Source organism: Salvelinus namaycush, unplaced genomic scaffold, assembly GCF_016432855.1.
Source record: "Salvelinus namaycush isolate Seneca unplaced genomic scaffold, SaNama_1.0 Scaffold14, whole genome shotgun sequence".
NCBI lineage: Eukaryota > Metazoa > Chordata > Actinopteri > Salmoniformes > Salmonidae > Salvelinus > Salvelinus namaycush.
Genome location: NW_024058119.1, coordinates 345,093 through 363,303, shown reverse-complemented (window position 1 = coordinate 363,303; position 18,211 = coordinate 345,093). Strand labels below are relative to the sequence as shown.

The following is an 18,211-nucleotide window of genomic DNA, read 5'->3' as shown; positions in this document are numbered from 1 at the left end:
GATAAACATTATGGAGTTTTAAAGGAGGTCTGTAGCATCTAATGATAAACATTATGGAGTTTTAAATGAGGACTGTAGCATCTAATGATGAAACATGATGGAGTCTTAATGGAGGACTGTAGCATCTAATGATGAAACATGATGGAGTCTTAAAGGAGGACTGTAGCATCTAATGATGAAACATTATGGAGTCTTAAAGGAGGACTGTAGCATCTAATGATGAAACATTATGGAGTCTTAAAGGAGGACTGTAGCATGGAGTCTTAAAGGAGGACTGTAGCATCATGAGGTAGTCACCTGGAATGCATTTCAATTAACATGTGTGCCTTTTTAGAAGTTAAGGTGTGGAATTTCTTTCCTTAAAACCTGTTTGGAGGCAGTATTTTCACATCCAGGTTGAAAGCGTTCCCAAAGTAAACTGCCTGCTACTCAGGCCCAGAAGCTAGGATATGCATATAATTGGTAGATTTGGATAGAAAACACTCTAAAGTTTCTAAAACTGTTAAAATAATGTATGTGAGTATAACAGAACTTATTTGGCAGGTGAAACCCCGAGTACAAACCATCTAGGAGGATTTTTTGTTGTTGTTGAGTTGACTCTGTTTTCAATTGGTTTTGTGTGGCACTTTTCTGTGGCACTTGGTTGCAGTTCCTATTGCTTCCAGTAGATGTCAACAGTCTTTAGAAATTGGTTGATGTTTTTCTTAAGAGAAATGAAGAAGTACGGCGATTCAGAACGAGGGTCCATCCTAGTGCTCTCTAATGTTTTGATGTGCGCTCCAGGTCACACGCTTCACGTTGTTTTTATCCTGTATTGAACACAGTTTATCCCGTCTTAAATTTTATTGATTATTTACCTTTTAAAATACCTGAAGTGTGATTAGGAAAGTTGTTTGAAATGTTTGGACAGCGTTTACAGGTAACTTATTAGATATTTTGTATTCATGTTGGGCGAGTTGGAACCGGTGTTCCAAATAAAAGGACATTTTGGAGATATAACGACGGAATTAATCGAACAAAAGGACCATTTGTGATGTTTATGGGACATATTGGAGTTCCAACAGAAGAAGCTCTTCAAAAGTAAGGCATGAATTATATAGTTATTTCTGAGTTTTGTTTCACGCCTGGCGGGTTGAAATATGATTTTGTAATGTGTTTGTTTGATGGGGTGCTGTCCTCAGATAATAGCATGGTTTGCTTTCCCCGTAAAGCCTTTTTGAAATTTGACACGGTGGCTAGATTAACAAGAAGTTAGGCTTTAATTTGGTGTATTGCACTTGTGAATGCATGAAAGTTAAATATTTCTAATAAAAAAAATATATATTTTGCGCTCTGCAATTTCACCGGATGTTGTCGAAACGTTCCGCTAGTGGAACCCCTAGCCATAACAGATTTTAATGTGTTTGAGCCAATCAGTTGTGTTGTGACAAGGTAGGGGTGGTATACAGAAAATAGCCCTGTTGGGTAAAAGACGAAGTCCATATTATGTCAAGAACAGCTCAAATAAGCAAAGAGAAACAACAGTCCATTACTTTTAGGACCATCACAGGAATGGAAAGCCCAGAGTTACTTCTGATGCATAAGTTCATTAGAGTTACCAGCCTTAGAAATTGCAGCCCAAATAAACGCTTCACAAAGTTCAAGCAACAGACATCTCAACATCATCGGTTCAGAGGAGACTGCGTGAATTAGGCCTTCATGGTCGAATTGCTGCAAAGGAACCACTACAAAAGGACACCAATAAGAAGAGACTTGCTTGTGCCAAGAAACACGAGCAATGGACATTAGACCGGTGGATATCTGTCCTTGGGTCTGATGAGTCCAAATTTGAGATTTTTGGTTCCGAGCGTCATGTCTTTGTGAGACGCGGAGTAGATGAACAGATGATCTCCGTATGTGTGGTTCCCACCGTGAAGCATGGAGGAGGAGATGTGATGGTGTGCGGTTGCTTTGCTGTTGACAATGTCAGTGATTTATTTATTCAAGTCACACTTAACCAGCATGGCTACCACATCATTCTGCAGCGATACGCCATCCCATCTGGTTTGGGCTTAGTCCCACTATCATTTATTTTTCAACAGGACAATGACCTTGGTCAACACACCTCCAGGCTGTGTAAGAGCTATTTGACCAAGAAGGAGAGTGATGGAGTGCTGCATCAGATGACCTGGCCTACTCAATCCCCCGACCTCAACCAAATTGAGATGGTTTGGGATGAGTTGGGAATTAAACATCCAACACTTTACATGTTGAGTTTATATTTTTGTTAATTGTATCAACTGTCAGTTTTAGGAACATCTACCCAAAATATTACTTTACCCAAAATATGACATCGGCGATAGTCAAAATATTGGAAATCTGTGAACGTCTAAATAAGAAATTGGTCCATTTAAACATCATGTGTCGAACCCTTTCAACAACGGGGAGATGTTACTGATGTGCTTTGTGTCTTCGACGTAAAAACCAGTTTTGGATTATCACACAAAATTACCTATTTAGTTATTTTATGTTTAAGGAAGTTTGTAGGTCACATAGGTCACATTCTGTATCATACAACTATGAAGGTTATATATTTAGAACCACCTGCTGATAGGAATCCAGCGATGTTAGTGTCATAGAACTGTCTAGTTTTTTGTGTTCTGACTTGTAAAACAGGATGAATAAAATAAGTAATGTAAACATATCAGTAATTACCAGGATGCTCTACAACATTTGTTTTAAAATCACACAAAGATTGTTAAAACTGGCCTCAGGTTATTGAGAGATCTGATTCAGGATTTACCCTCGTAGCAAGGTTGTTTTATCATGTGGAGGTTTCATTCAGGTCTCTATTTTTTTTTTTAAACACTGTCTTTGGCAGGAGAAAGACCAGACTCAGAGGAACCAGAGCCAGGGACGTCCAAACCAGCAAGACGACACCAGTGCTCCCACTCTAGAAAGGGTTGTAACCGGTTATGGGACCTGAAACGGCATGAGAGAATACACACACGGGAGAAGCCTTACCACTGCTCCCAATGTGGAAAGGGTTTCAGCGAGGCGGCGAAGCTGAAACGGCATGAAGGAATACACACAGGGGAGAAGCCTTACCACTGCCCCCAGTGTGGAAAGGGTTTTAAATTTATAGCACACCTGAAAAAACATGAGAGAATCCACACAGGGGAGAAGCCTTACCACTGCCCCCAGTGTGGAAAGTGTTTTAAATTTATAGCACACCTGAAAAAAACATGAGAGAATCCACACAGGGGAGAAGCCTTACACTGCTCCCAGTGTGGAAAGGGTTTCAGCCGGCCTGCGGATCTGAAACGGCATGAGAGAATACACACACGGGAGAAGCCTTACCACTGCTCCCAGTGTGGAAAGGGTTTCAGAGAGGCGGCGAAGCTGAAACGGCATGAAGGAATACACACAGGGGAGAAGCCTTACCATTGCTCCCAGTGTGGAAAGTGTTTCAACCAGCCGGGGGAGCTGAAATGGCATGAGAGAATGCACACAGGGGAGAAGCATTACCATTGCTCCCAGTGTGGAAAGGGTTTCAACCGGCCGGGGGAGCTGAAATGGCATGAGAGAATACACACAGGGGAGAAGCCTTACCACTGCTCCCAGTGCGGAAAGAGTTTTAACAATTTAGGGTACCTGAAAAACCATGAGAGAATACACACAGGGGAGAAGCCGTACAACTGCTCCCAGTGTGGAAAGTGTTTTAACAAGTTAGGGAATCTGAAACAACATGAGAGAATACACACAGGGGAGAAGCCTTACCACTGCTCCCAGTGTGGAAAGTGTTTTAACCAGTTAGGGAACCTGAAAGAACACGAGAGAATACACACAGGTGAGAAGCCTTACCACTGCTCCCAGTGTGGAAAGTGTTTTAACCAGTTAGGGAACCTGAAAGAACACGAGAGAATACACACAGGTGAGAAGCCTTACCACTGCTCCCAGTGTGGAAAGTGTTTTAACCAGTTAGGGAACCTGAAAGAACACGAGAGAATACACACAGGTGAGAACCCTTACCACTGCTCCCAGTGTGGAAAGTTTTTCAGCCCGGTCAGGGGAGCTGAAACGTCACGAGAGAATACACACAGGGGAGAAGCCTTACCACTGCCCCCAGTGTGGAAAGGGTTTCAACCGGCCTGCGAAGCTGAAACGGCATGAGAGAATACACACATTGGAGAAGCCTTACCACTGCTCCCAGTGTGGAAAGGGTTTCAGAGAGGCGGCGAAGCTGAAACGGCATGAAGGAATACACACAGGGGAGAAGCCTTACCATTGCTCCCAGTGTGGAAAGTGTTTCAACCGGCCTGCGCATCTGAAACAGCATGAGAGAATACACACAGGGGAGAAGCCTTACCACTGGGGCGAAGCTGAAACGGCATGAAGGAATACACACAGGGGAGAAGCCTTACCACTGCCCCCAGTGTGGAAAGGGTTTCAGCCGGCCTGCGGATCTGAAACGGCATGAGAGATTACACACACGGGAGAAGCCTTAACACTGCTCCCAGTGTGGAAAGGGTTTCAGAGAGGCGGCGAAGCTGAAACGGCATGAAGGAATACACACAGGGGAGAAGCCGTACCATTGCTCCCAGTGTGGAAAGGGTTTCAACTGGCCTGCGGATCTGAAACGGCATGAGAGAATACACACGGGGGAGAAGCCTTACCACTGCTCCCAGTGTGGAAAGAGTTTTTCAACCGGCATGAGAGAATACACACAGGGGACTCGCTGTCTTATATTGTTGACTGATAATGATTACCTGTTTTTACCATATGAACTTGAATTGTACAAAGTATACTAAAACATATATTTGTATGTTATATTTGCATATTAAACATGAATTTAATATGGAGTTTGAATATAGAGTAGGTCAGATTCCTTCTGTTTTAAATGGTCCTTTTTTAAACTCTGACACTGTGTGTGTTTATCTGGGTGTCATTCCTCCAGCACTACAGATAATCAAGTGTTATTTGGATGTGATGCATTTGTTCCGTTGTGTACATTTACATTGTTGGCCCACTGATGATTTAATGAAATGAAAATGTTCACAGACTCTGTAATGCAAAATGTTAATTGTATGTGTCCATATATCTGAGTATGTGACTTGTGGTGGATGAATCAGAATTAGTTGGGTAACATAGATAATTAAGATCTCTTATCTGCATAATATGCTGAGGTGATATACTTGTTATTAGAATGTATCCCTTTGGACTCTGGTGATGGCAGTTGCACTTCTTCCCTCAGCTGGGGCTCAGTCATCTGGGGCCCAGAGAGGGGAGAGGTCAGGCTTGTCTTTCACATGTCCCTGGTGCTATGCAGAATATCAGGAAGGGAAGAGGAAGGGAAGAGGACAGGAGGGAACATTGTCTTCATATGTGAATGTATCTGTTAAACTATGTAAAGGGATGGTGTGATTAATGGGGAACCAATTACTGGTTTCCACAATGTCTGTGCGCAAGTCACTCCCTCCTTTGGCATTGGGGGGAGGTGTATGGCAGTGTCTGGAACCATTGTATGTCCTCTCTGATGTTGCACTTATCCTGGGATAGTGTATGACCTAGAGGCTCACTCCCCTCAGTGAGCTTGTCCAGGAGTGGGGTCAAGAAGGGGTTTTACTTGAGATGGGAGTATCTAGAGTTGACAATTGAGTTATGCCATTGGATGAGTTGGTGTTTTTGTGCTATGAAGTACCAGGAAAGAGATTAGAACCTCGTCTTAGGGACCAAACTGAATGATAAAATATAGCGAATGCTATCTGGCTACGGGATACTCCTTTCTCATTATAAAGTCTCACTTTGTGAACTGTTCCTAATATCTGTGGTTTGTTATGTCGACTAGGGAGTGGATCTTTGCTATAAAAGATCTCAGTAGCCATTGTGTTGCCACTCTCAACGGTTCATTAGAAATAGTGAATTGTTGAAAGTCATTGCAAAGATCTTATTATTAAAAATGTAGTTTAAGTATAACTCTGATTGGTGTGTGAAGTTTGTCTCTCCTCATTTGGTAATACAGAAATTAACCACCACAGACTAACCTTGTGAAACTGACCTATTATAATCTCCTGTTCTTGGGAGTATCATCCTGCGTTGCAAACCAGTTTGCACCTGCATCCTTGTATGAATAAAGTCCCTCCCAGGAACAGGAAACTATAAAGATATGTGCTCATCACCCAATGCTTCAGGAATTAAGACTGTCTACACTGCGCTGTGTAACTGTTATTCTCTCTGAGCTCAGAAATAAAGAATCTTGGTTTGACTTGGACTCCAGCAGATCCTTATTTTATAATATCCACCACAACTCTCCCACAGATTGCTGTTTATCATTGTCTCAATGAAGAGTTCTTTGTTTTCCTTTCCTGGGGGCATTTACAAGCCTCCCACTGGTTGAATAAACTTTGTTTCCACGTCATTTCAACAAAACAAATCTATGTGATGATGTTTGATTAATGTGGAAAACTGATTCGATATGTAAAAAGCCATGAACATCAGGTATTTTTTTATTTTTCACCGAACTGGCAACCTAAATCCAATGACAGGTGACATTTTGTGTTGATTTCATGTTGAATTCACTTTAGTTGACGACTCAGAGAAATGTAAAGAGAAACTAGACGGTCAACACATCTGTTCCCAGTGGGCTGGTTTGAATACGTGGTGTTGGATCAATATCCACCTTAGTAGCAAAGTTTCCATGCAATTTGTGCCAGATTTCCATAGTGCACAACAAAATAAAGAAGAATAACGTTTCCTGTTAAATTCCCATGTACCGAATGAAAAATACAAGTTAAATTGGTTTCCATCACATTTTCAACTCCACTGATGGTTTTAAAAACTTGCTTAAAATAGAAAACGTGCTCTTGTCTCGTGCACTGTATCCTGCAGCACACAGATACAGTGTTGGTAGGCTACCTACATGATGAGAGTATTATGGATAAGAGAGATATTATTTTATTTGTCAAATGGTAACCAAGCATCGATCATCATGTCACCAGAGTAAGACCATCAAAATGTATTGGAAAGGAGCATCAAGCTCATCACATGCAGTTTCACCACCCTGTGAAGTTCATAACTTATTTCATCTGTAGCCTAATAAACTGCATGGGTTCCCAAGTCGTAGAGGGAGGACCACATGTAACGGATGTGAAATGGCTAGCTAGTTAGCGGGTACGCGCTACTAGCATTTCAATCAGTTACGTCACTTGCTCTGAAACCTAGAAGTAGTGTTGCCCCTTGCTCTGCAAGGGCCGCGGGTTTTGTGGAGCGATGGGTAACGACGCTTCGTGGGTGACTGTTGTTGATGTGTGCAGAAGGTCCCTGGTTCGCGCCCGTGTCGGGGCGAGGGGACGGTTTAAAGTTATACTGTTACACACACAACATATCGCGTTGACTCCAAGTTAACTAATATGATCGTTATTAAATCAATATTTGCGCATAAAGGATTAATGCTGCCATTTCTCGTTTATACATTTTCACTGACACAAAAAGACCCCACCATGTCAAACGAACTAACAAATCGTCTGTCGGCATTTATAAAAGTGTACAGGCATATCCTGTTTCCATCAGCCCGGTCATTACTTTTGAAATGGTTGGATCAATATCCACCTTCATGATATGGATGAAGCCTGATTTGGAATGTCTGAGTAGTTCTGATGTCATAATACACCCCTCTGATAATCAAGTGATATTTGGAATGTCTGAGTAGTTCTATCTGATGTCATAATACACCCCTCTGATAATCAAGTGATATTCACATGTGATGCATTTGCTCCATTGTTTACTTTTAAGTTGGAGGCCCACTCTGATGATTTATGTCTTACATAGTGGGGCTTCAAAAGAATAGTATGGTGACATCTTAGTGTGGCTTGAAATGAATAGGATTATTAATGGGCTGATGGTTGGTGGTGCTACTATATAGGTAAGGTTGTCCAATATGAATGTTCAATACACACAATAGGTTGATCGGTAGCCAGTTAGCTAGCTGCTACAGTCCAATATGAATGTTCAATACACACAATAGGTTGATCAGTAGCCAGTTAGCTAGCTGCTACAGTCCAATATGAATGTTCAACACACACAATAGGTTGATCGGTAGCCAGATAGCTAGCTGCTACAGTCCTATATGAATGTTCAATACACACAATAGGTTGATCGGTAGCCAGTTAGCTAGCTGCTACAGTCCAATATGAATGTTCAATACACACAATAGGTTGATCGGTAGCCAGTTAGCTAGCTGCTACAGTCCAATATGAATGTTCAATACACTCTAGGTTGATCAGTAGCCAGTTAGCTAGCTGCTACAGTCCAATATGAATGTTCAATACACACACTAGGTTGATCGGTAGCCAGTTAGCTAGCTGCTACGTCTTTAGCCGCACAGCTAGCTAACACAGCTCGCTATCAACAAAGTCAAAATGGACTCCAGGCCTGGTGGTGGCAGCAGTGCACTACAACCAATGTTTACCGGAGCTTCCAGAGTGAAAAATAATTTGGCTATATAAAGAGGGCACGACAAAACCTATTCCCCCTCAGGAGACTGAAAAGGTTTGGCATTGGTCCCTAGATCACAACGCAGGGCCAGACGGATTACTAGGACGTGTACTCTGAGCATGCGCTGACCAACTGGCAAGTGTCTTCACTGACATGTTCAACCTCTCCCTGTCTGAGTCTGTAATACCAACATGTTTCAAGCAGACCACCGTAGTCCCTGTGCCCAAAGAACACCAAGGTAACCTACCTAAATGACTACCGACCCATAGCACTCACGTCTGTAGCCATGAAGTGCTTTGAAAGGCTGGTCATATCTGTGGAGATGGAAGAACCTTCCAGAAGGACAACCACCTCTGCAGCACTCTGCCAGTCTGGCCTTTATTGTAGAGTGGCCAGACGGAAGCCACTCCTCAGTAAAAGGCACATGACAGCTCACTTAGAGTTTGCCAAAAGGCAACCAAAAGATTCTCAGGCCATGAGAAACAAGATTCTCTGGTCTGATGAAGTCAAGATTGAACAATGGCCTGAATGCCAAGCGTGACGTCTGGAGGAAACCTGGCACCCTCCCTACGGTGAAGCATTGTGGTTGCAGAATCATGCTGTGAGGATGTTTTTCAGCGGCAGGGACTGGGAGGCTAGTCACAATTGAGGCAAAGATGAACAGAGCAAAGTACAGAGAGATCCTTGATGAAAACCTCCTCCAGAGACCTCAGGACCTCAGACTGGGGCTAAGGTTCACCTTCCAACAGGACAATGACCCTAAGCACACAGCCAAGATAACGCAGGAGTGGCTTCAGGACAAGTCTCTGAATGTCCTTGAGTGGCCCAGCCAGAGCCCGGTCTTAAACCTGATCGAACATCTCTGGAGAGACCTGAAAATAGCTGTGCAGCAACGTTCCCAAACCAACCTGACAGAGTTTGAGAGGATCTGCGGAGAAGAATGGGAGAAGCTACCCAAATACAGGTGTGCCAAGCTTGTGTCGTCATATCCAAGAAGGCTCGAGGCTGTAATCACTGACAAAGGTGCTTCAACAAAGTACTGAGTAAAGGGTCTGAATACTTATGTAAATGTAGTTTTTCAGTTCAAATTTCTAAAAACCTGTTTTTGCTTTGTCATTATGGGGTATTGTGATGTCATTATGGGGTATTGTGATGACGGAAAAACATATTTTTATCAATTTTAGAAAAAGGCTGTAACGTAACAAAATTTGAGGCTGTAACGTAACAAAAATTGGAAAAAGTCAAGGCGTCTGAATACTTTTCGAATGCTGTCCTCTCCAAATTTGCTGAAGTAGGTAGGCCTGGTAGGGCTAACATTAGCAGGCTAGTTGCCTAGCAACCTTGCAAGCTTATCTGTAACTGTCAATTCATAAAGTATTTGCTTGTAAGTTGGCTGAAAATGTTATTGAAACCACTAGTCATGAGTGCACACGATTTGGTTTAATTTGAAGTGATCTATTTGAAGATGTTTCTGTCAGAGTTTACATTGTAGGGAATAGGCTGGCTAGCCGGGTCCTCCATATTACTTCACAGCCTGTAAAAAAACATTCTGACATGACTTCGGCATTCTTTGGAATTCTGATCGGTTTTATGTACTAGAAAAGAGAGGTGGAACTTTGCATTGGGACTTGTGATGCTATACTAATGCAGATCCATATGTTACATGTGGTTACATTTAGCTACCTCCACTTTAAGGGAGTTTTATGGCCACATTTAGATGTGAATAAATAACAGACAGAGAAAACTATTTCTATTCTAACAGTATTTGGGTCATTCTTGAGCTCTGGTAATATTTCAGTCCCACTGACTGATTTTGATTATAAATTGAAATGTCCAGTATAATGAATTGAAATAAATATAGAATTAATTTAAACTTTATTATTACAAAATCATATTTTTTTAACTGACACCAAGAATTGTGTCATGTCCCCCAGGCGTTTCAATACATTTTTACTTGGGAAATTAATATTAAAATGTGCACATAATTTAATGCAAACATAAATTTGTGTTATTTTGTTGAGAAAGTATTTTTTATCAAATAAATGCATGATTATTGATTAAATTTACACAATTTAGCTCTGTCCCTCAGTCTACATGTAACGGGTTGTAAATCTGTGACAGGGTTGAGTTATTTACTTTATTTATGAATATTGCATCTAAACAAATTAATAATTGAATATATTATACATTATATATTGTTTATATTCACTTATGAAACATGCTGTAACGTGTTCCATGTGAACAGAAAATATATTTTATGGCAGGTAGCCTGGTGGTAGGAGAGTTGGGCAAGACTCTTCAGTTGTTCCTTTAAGTTGCTCTGGATCCTAAATTACTCAATGATTATAGTGTATACATGTATATATTCTAAGAATCTTTGTTTAACGTTATTCCATTGAAACATCTAGGGAATGATGGCACCCACATCAGCAGCAGAACGACAAAGGCAGTGTCTAGCACGTCACAATGCTGACCCAGTAAAAAGGGAACAGTACTTTGAGAGAGAGAGATGGAAAAGGAAAAGGAATGTTGATTCAGGGGGAAAAAGAAAAGATAATTGATTTATTAAGTGAGACAGACCAGCATCAGAAGCGTAAACAGTGGAGAACAGCATACAAAAGAAGCAAGGAGAGGAAAGGAGCACTGAGGAACTTGACCACTAAGTCCACATCATGAACGTTGAAGAGAACGGCAGACAGGTTGGTGGCTAAGGGCCGTGATATCAGTGATGCACAGGAGCTTTACAAGGCCTCCATCAGACAAACACGTCAGTGAAGCTGTTCTGTGTGAAGAGTGCCGATGTTGAACGTGCGATGGAGATGATGCCAAGACCCATAAAAGCGGTGCCCTCCACCATGAGAATACACCAGGTCATCACCATGGCTCCTGGTGAGCTGATGTCTGGTGATGTCAGTAGCCTTTGTTCAACAAAGAAGGACCTAAACTGTACATGCTTTAATAACACACAGCACTTCAGTTTCAGGCAGAAGGTCCTGGCTGCTCCAGAACAGCCAGCCAATGAGGAAAATCCTTTTTTATCCAGGCATCACCCTCGGCACGGATGAAGTTAGTGTATAAGTGAAATATATACATCGCGTAGGACCAAACAGATTTTTCTGGAATTCTCGAGACGACTTCCACTAGTGTCAGTTTGATGAAGTCCTTGAGATGATTCCAGTCCTTGAGTCCTTGAGATGACCTCCCTACTCTTCTACATTTGCACACACTGTACATAGATTTTTCTATTGTGTTATTGACTGCACATTTGTTTATGTGTAACTCTGTGTTGTTGTTTTTGTCGCACTGCTTTGCTTTATCTTGGCCAGGTCACAGTTGTAAATGAGAACTTGTTCTCAACTGGCCTACCTGGTTAAATAAAGGTGAAATAAATATAAATAAATAAATACCATCATGAGGTTCTATAGTAGCGAGGATCTGACACCTCCGGAGGGCTTGATGGCTCAATCCACCAGAGGTATGGCTACAACATAGGCATTGTTCAAAGGCATCTCTGTTCAAGAGATCTGTAATGCAGCATGTTGTGGTGATGTACCTTCATGAGGTTCTACTGACTGGACATCACTACACATACGGTGAGTAGAGTGGGGACCTCTGAGGGATGATCCTGTCTAGACTTGGCATCAGAGAGTATATAAGCTCTATGGTAGTTGGTAGTTGACTAGGTTACCTTTCACACATGGAAGACAAATGTACTTAGATGTGAAGTCGGGAGAGACTATGGTCCTTATATAGGAGGTGGAGTCATCTGCTAGTAGCTGTTGCTTGACAGACGTAGTTTGATTGGATCTCCCTAGACTCCGCCCCTAATGAGGCTTATAATATCATAGAACAGGGGTTATGTTAGGTAACCTTAAGTTACAGGTCCTACTATGCTAATTTCTCTGTATTAAATGGCCCATAACTTTAACACTAGCAGAGATCCTGGTACTAATATACCCTTAAAGTATATTATGTTCAACAATATATATAAAAAATCGAAACATTTATATTTTCAATATTTATATTTTCTATATTAATAAATTCATGTAAGAAATGTATGAATGAAATCAAAATACAAATCAAATCAAATTTTAAGTGTCGACCTTACAGTGGAATGCTTACTTACAAGCCCTTAACCAACAATGCAGTTTTAAGAAAAATAAGTGTTATGTATAAAATACAAATAATTCATATTAAAGAGCAGCAGCAAAATAACAGTAGCGAGGCTGTATACAGGTATTACCGGTACAGAGTCAATGTGGAGGCTATATACAGGTATTACCGGTACAGAGTCAATGTGGAGGCTGTATACAGGAGGTACCGGTACAGAGTCAACGTGCGGGGGCTGTATACAGGAGGCACTGGTACAGAGTCAATGTGGAGGCTATATACAGGTATTACCGGTACAGAGTCAATGTGGAGGCTGTATACAGGAGGTACCGGTACAGAGTCAATGTGGAGGCTATATACAGGAGGTACCGATACAGAGTCAATGTGCGGGGACACAGGTGAGTCGAGGAAAAATACTACTCCTATTACAGAGCAAGTGGTAAAGCTTCATATGACACCCATTGTTGGAGGACTGTAGCATCTAATGATGAAACATGTAGCATCTCCACAGAGGAGCTCTGTCATGATTGTAGCAGGTTTACTAACACGTTATTTATATTAGCTGTGTTGACTATGACGTTACTTTAGCTAATATGGTGACAACGATGCTGTGTGTAGCAGTTATGAAATGGTTTGGTTTGGAAAGGTTTTTTCTCCTGGTCACCTACAGTTGATGTGTTGTTCATTGACGTCCACAAGCGAAGGGAAAAGGAGAGCGAATTGACGTGAGAGGAAATACAACGTGGCAGTTGTGAAAGTGAACTGTGTTTACGCGTCATCAGGGGTGAATTCATTCAGCCCGTTCTGTTTTCAAACGTTTCTTAAACGGAACAAAACCGGGATAAACATACCTGAATTTGTCCAATAGAATCTCTATTTCAGCTAGATGCAGGCCAGAGTGTGCAAGGCAGTATTGAATGTGTCTGTCCATGTGTCACTGTCTGTCACCTCAAATGTTTTTCTCGACCAGTGTGCACCTACATTCTAAACTTTCATTCATAGGCCAGGTTGTAGCAACCTTATGATGGGAATAGGGGAAATGTTAGTATCATCTAGTAGCCTAAACCTATCGCTGTTACATTGAACAGGGTGAATGGAATATGAATGACAGTCATCTAATATGCTGTAATAGAAATAAGGCCATGAATAAACAAATCGTCCTGCCTCATCTTAAACGGCACTGACCGCCACTGTTTGGGTGGTGGACCTTTCTTGGGAAACTGTTGAGCTGGAAAAACCCAGCAACTTTGCAGTTATTGACACAAACCGATGAGCCTGGCACCTACTACCATACCCCGTTCAAAGACACTTAAATATGTTGTCTTCCCCATTCACCCTCTGAATGGCACACATGCACAATCCATGTCTCATGTCTCAAGGCTTAAAATTCCTTATTTAACCTGACTCCCCCCTTCATCTACACTGATTGAAGTGGATTTAACTAGTGACATCAATAAGGGATCATAGCTTTAGCCTGGATTCACCTGGTCAGTCTAAGTCATGGAAGGAGCAGGTGTTCAGGTGTTTTGTATACCCAGTGTATAGAACTACAGATATTCAAGTGCTATTTGCATGTGATGCATTTGCTCTATTGTTTACAGTATGATTTGTATCTTATAGAGCGTGACTTTAAGGGAAAAGTACCGTCACATCTAGATAAAAACGAATGTGATAAATGAACAGAGAAAATTTGTATTAAAACACTACCTATTCATAGATGTATTTATTCATCATCTACATATTCATATTAAGCTTCTACGTCTGTGTACAGGAACGTATTATTTGTAAGACGTAAGAGAAAATATATCAGCTTATTGTTAAATTATTATGACGTTCTTTCCAATACAAAAGTGTAATAACTGTTGTTTCCAAACTGCGTTACCCACTCCAGTCAGCAGATGGCGATTTGCATCTTTCAGGTGATGCCTCTTGTGTGACGTATAATTTAGTGGACGAGACGTTTCTTCAGGAACAACAAGGCGCCTACTTTTTCAACCACCTCGGTAGCTTGCTAGCCAACATGAAACCGATAGATTGACGCTTTACACCGTGTTTGTGTACATTAGCTAATCTCAGTGTTTTGAACACATTTCTGTTGACTTATCAACTGATGACCTTTAACCTAATTTGCTTGTTCAATTTGCAAACGTGTTAAAGATTGATACTGAGCCTAGCACTAGGCTAGTCGCTAATGCTAACTAACTAGCTAACATCCCCGACCATGAGCTCACTAAACTACTCCTCCCCTGCTAAAGAAGAGGGGGTCTGCTGTATGGAGAAAGAAGCTCTGGGACTGAACAATGTCGTGGAAGATGAGGGTGTTACAGTGAAAGAAGAGGAGGCTGTTACAGTGAAAGAAGAGGAGGCTGTTATAGTGAAAGAAGAGGAGGCTGTTATAGTGAAAGAAGAGGAGGCTGTTACAGTGAAAGAAGAGATAGAACCTTTTAGAGAAGAAGAGGATGCTATCTCAATAAAGGTGAAGGAGGAAGACGTTTTGGGAGTGAAAGAGGAGGAGACAGAATATCAGATTAACACCAGTGAGTACTGTCTGAAAAACAGTCACACACTATGCCGTTGTTGAACTAATGTAATGCAACACAAACAATATTTGACAAAATCATGATGAAAAAGGCCATTTTAGACATATTCATGCCTCTTGATTGTAATAGATGGTCATAAGTTTACAGTCGGTTTGATGTTCTCGTTCACACAGGAGAGAGACATGACTATCGTGGATCCTCTGGGGAGCCTCAACAACATCCTGATGCTGACGCGTCAGAGAAGAGTCTCTCCAGATCAGACCACCAGATGGTACAGCTTGGTCTGGTCTAGCATACAGCTTGCTCTATCGGGGTCTGGGCTGGGTTTCTGTAAAGCACTTCATAACAACAGTGACATCAGCATCCATAATGATGTGTCTGTGTCCCCTCTTTATGGTTACCAGGACAACGCTAGCCCTTCCTCCCTCCTGGAGTCCCCATGTCGTGCCTCTCCCGGTAGCGCCTCACTGCTGGGTATGAAGAGGTTGTCTGTGCTGCTGGTGGACTGCAGGAAAACAACGGGGCTGAGTGGAACTGTGAGAGGAGGAGAAGAGAAGAAAGGATCAGATTTGACACATCAAAGTAAGTAGTTTAGTTTGAACAAATAAAATAGATCTGCCAACTGGTATCTGTTACCAGGACAACCAGCAGAGTTCTGTTAGTTGACAGGAAGATGGACTGGTGGATATGGATGTTGTGAATATCATAACACTGAAAAAGAATTCTGCCAATGAAAAGAGAGAAACCAATAGACCATATAAAACCTTGATGAACGTTAGTTTTAGAGAGAAAGTTTCAAGATAATCTGATGTAAGGTGCCTGTTTTACAAAAACTTTTCCTTAAAACATTATGGATGTTACATTGTCTGTCCCAGTCAACCCTCCCTCATCTTTACAAGACTGTAGAACAGGAAAACTAAACTCCAGACACTGTTAATTAATAAACTAATACTGGAGGAAAGCTGTGATCAGGCTGCCCACTCAAGAGAAAGCTTCAAACTGTAACCAGTGCCGTCAACCTTGTTCAGGTTATCAGTCAACCTACCAGGGTAGTTACAAACAGTAGAGGAATGAAATCATCAACATGTTTTGATCATATCTTTACTAATGCTGCAGAAATGTGTTTGAAAGCAGTATCCAGATCCATCAGATGTAGTGATCACAATATAGTAGCCATGTCTAGGAAAACCAAAGTTCCAAAGGCTGGGCCTAATATAATAGAAACAAAGATAAATGACTTGAAGAATGATTGTAAAAATCTTTGGAGCACCTTCAATTCAATTTTGGTTAGAAAAAAATCAACAATGACATGTCACCGGTGTTTGATTTCTATTTTACCTTTATTTAACTAGGAAAGTCAGTTAAGAGCAAATTCTTATTTTCAATGACGGCCTAGGAACAGTGGGTTAACTGCCTTGTTCAGGGGCAGAACAACAGAGTTTTAGCTTGTCAGCTCGGGGATTCGATCCAGCAACCTTTTGGTTACTGGCCTAGCGCTCTAACCACTAGGCTACCTGCCGCCCCAGAGCTACCTGTCTAACAGAACACAGTGTTCTTTAATGGAAGCCTGTACAACAAAATCAAGGTAGAATCAGGAATTCCCCAGGGCAGCTGTTTGGCACCTGCTTGTTTCAATCTTTACCAACGACATGCCAACGACATTTGAGTAAAGCCAGTGTGTCTATGTATGCGGATGACTCAACACTGTACACGTCAGCTACCACAGCAACTGAAATGACAGCAACACTTAACAAAGAGCTGCAGTGAGTTTCAGAATGGGTGGCAAGGAATAGTTAGTTAGTCCTAAATATTTCAGATTACCTTAAATTACATGGCCTACTATGCTAATTCTGTAGCGGTATTGTTAGAGGGGGGGTAAAGATAAAGAATTTGTTGGGGCGCCAGGCAGGTATTAACCCTAGTTATTAAAGTTAGTTATTACCTATTATAACATTATTATTATATATTATTAAAACCGAAAGGATAAGAGTAGAATAGATAGAGTAGCGCTTCCAGACACATTCTAAACATGATGGAGTCTTAAAGGAGGACTGTAGCATCTAATGATGAAACATTATGGAGTCATAAAGGAGGCCTGTAGCATCTAATGATAAACATTATGGAGTCTTACAGGAGGACATTAGCATGTAATGATGAAACATTATGGAGTCTTAAAGGAGGACTGTAGCATCTAATGATGAAACATTATGGAGTCTTAAAGGAGGACTGTAGCATCTAATGATGAAACATTATGGAGTCTTAAAGGAGGACTGTAGCATCTAATGATGAAACATTATGGAGTCTTACAGGAGGACTGTAGCATCTAATGATGAAACATTATGGAGTCATAAAGGAGGACTGTAGCATCTAATGATGAAACATTATGGAGTCTTAAAGGAGGACTGTAGCATCTAATGATGAAACATTATGGAGTCTTAAAGGAGGACTGTAGCATCTAATGATGAAACATTATGGAGTCTTACAGGAGGACTGTAGCATCTAATGATGAAACATTATGAAGTCTTACAGGAGGACTGTAGTATCTAATGATGAAACATTATGGAGTCTTAAAGGAGGACTGTAGCATCTAATGATGAAACATTATGGAGTCTTAATGGAGGACTGTAGCATCTAATGATGAAACATTATGGAGTCTTAAAGGAGGACTGTAGCATCTAATGATGAAACATTATGGAGTCTTAAAGGAGGACTGTAGCATCTAATGATGAAACATTATGGAGTCTTAAAGGAGGACTGTAGCATCTAATGATGAAACATTATGGAGTCTTAATGGAGGACTGTAGCATCTAATGATGAAACATTATGGAGTCTTAAAGGAGGACTGTAGCATCTAATGATGAAACATGATGGAGTCTTAAAGGAGGACTGTAGCTTCTAATGATGAATTACTATGGAGTCTGATGCTTTAAAGGAGAAGTTTCCCCAAAATCCAATAACTCCTAAGTGATTCCATACATTGAAACTAGTCCATTGGAGTTTGTCCTCTCCCTCTCTCTCTCCCTGTAGTGCTGTACTGAAACCGCTGCAAAAATGTGACTTGTGACATTGCTGGATACGAGCCTTGGTCT

General features: G+C 41.3%; 1 pseudogene; it reads left to right on the top strand.

Moving 5' to 3' along the window:
* Window positions 1–713: 713 nt before the first annotated feature.
* Window positions 714–18,211, top strand: part of LOC120036621 — a 37,338-nt pseudogene continuing 19,840 nt past the window's right edge.